Source organism: Lactuca sativa, chromosome 4 (genome assembly GCF_002870075.4).
Source record: "Lactuca sativa cultivar Salinas chromosome 4, Lsat_Salinas_v11, whole genome shotgun sequence".
Taxonomy (NCBI): Eukaryota; Viridiplantae; Streptophyta; class Magnoliopsida; order Asterales; family Asteraceae; genus Lactuca; species Lactuca sativa.
This window is the reverse complement of record NC_056626.2, coordinates 10134352-10136453: the sequence shown is the minus strand read 5'-3', so window position 1 is coordinate 10136453 and position 2102 is coordinate 10134352. Positions and strand designations below refer to the sequence as shown.

Sequence of the window (2102 nt, the reverse complement as noted above, 5' to 3'; positions counted from 1 at the left end):
ACAAAGATAAATCTACCTAATGCATGGGAATTAGAACGTTTCATTCTCTTCCAAGCTTTTGCATGTTTATCCCACCAATACTTAATATGAGAGGAGGTTTACGTAAGATCATGACCAACTGCATCCTACTTATTTTTATCAAACCAACCTAATAACAAACTACTACCAAAACTGGGATCTTCAACCTCATGCTTAATACGAGTGTTCTCTTTGAAGAACATAGACTGTATATTTGGCAAACATACAGGCAATATTACAACAGGTGGATCTCGGTCATGAATAGGATAATCAAGTATACGCCACGCAGCCTCATGAGGACATAGGAAACGACCATCAAACTTAACACGCTCTCTAAACAACAAACCTAACACGCTCCATTCCCTTTGACACATATTTGAAGGAATATTTAATCATCATATTCCACACACAATACTCAACATTGATATGTGCATTGAAACGACAACACAACCTTTTGTTATATGGGACAATGAACCTATTGTCTATTTCCACACCTGTTTGTAACGTATGAAACGCGACTGAATTTCTTTTATAACGAGCATAACCATCCTTGTCGAAAACTGTATCACTACAAAAGTTTTTGGGGAATTTTTTTACACCTAAGGAGACTTATTATTTAGTAAACCACATGGTCCATGTATAAGACATCTTGTAACGGTCTCATATAACAATGGCTTAGAATCAGGGTCTGACAACTCAGTAGTAATGTAAGCATCAATAGCAGATGCTTCCCTTATTTTATGATAATCTGCTATCCATATCAGCGCATGACAATGTGGCAAACTTCTTTTTTGGAACTCAATAGTATATAAATATGCAACAAACCCGAAAAAATGGATAGAATATAAGAAAGCAAACACAACTATGAGCAAAGATAAATAGAGAAAAACAATTAAAAAATTTTAATTTGCAGAAAAAAAACACTTACGTACTGCTATATGGCCAAAAGTCTTATCGGATTTCAAGTATGCAATAAACACATCAACTTTCATACAGAATTGTAACATCCCCCTCTGGCACGTATCACAATATTGTCCGCTTTGGGCCACTCGGCACGAGGACTTCCCAGGGGGTCACCCATCCTCGTACTACTCCCGCCCGAGCACGCTTAACTGCAGAGTTCTTATGGGATCTGCTGCCCTCACGGCTTTAAAACGCGCTGTTACAAGGAAGGTATCCACACCCCTTTATAAGGAAATGTTTCGTTCTCCTTCCAAGCCGATGTGGGATCAGATCTAACCCACTTTCACCCCCCATTATAGGGTTCGACGTCCCCGTCGAACACATCGACCCGTGCCCTGGCTCTGATACCATTTGTAACATCCCCCTCTGGCACGTATCACAATATTGTCCGCTTTGGGCCACTCGGCACGAGGACTTCCCAGGGGGTCACCCATCCTGGTACTACTCCCGCCCGAGCACGCTTAACTGCAGAGTTCTTATGGGATCTGCTGCCCTCATGGCTTTAAAACGCGTTGTTACAAGGAAGGTATCCACACCCCTTTATAAGGAAATGTTTCGTTCTCCTTCCAAGCCGATGTGGGATCAGATCTAACCCACTTTCAAACTTGTAACGACCCAAATTTCACGTCCAAAAATTTCATTTTAAAAACATTACTTTAGAGAAACATTAATTGTTAAAAACATTAATTGGTCAAACCATAACATAAACGTAAGCCATGTCTAAGAATCAAACCATACAATCATCATAATATCAGAGTATAAATCCCAGGAAATCTCATAAATGCGGAAACCGGAGAGTGTGTGTGTGTGACATGCTGCTACCGCGCCGGCTCCTTTCCCCTCGCTGAGGAGGTACCTGAAACCAAAACTGAAAACTGTAAGCACAAAGCTTAGTGAGTTCCCCCATAATACCCCATACCATGCATACATATAACAACAAATGTTCAGCTAGGAGTTACGGGCCTTGCCCACACTCGGGAAGATACGGGCCCTGCCCACACTTCGCTAGCCGGGAGGTACGGGCCTCGCCCACGCTTGAGAAGATACGGGCCCTGCCCACACTTCGCCATCTGGGAGATACGGGCCTAGCCCACACTCCAACCTCGAAGAGATAAGGGCCC

At 42.5% G+C, this 2102-nt stretch overlaps 1 pseudogene; it reads right to left on the bottom strand.

The window, feature by feature from the left end:
* Positions 1-1378: 1378 nt before the first annotated feature.
* On the bottom strand, positions 1379-1496 carry LOC128134033 (5S ribosomal RNA; annotated as a pseudogene).
* Between the last annotated feature and the right edge of the window lie 606 nt (positions 1497-2102).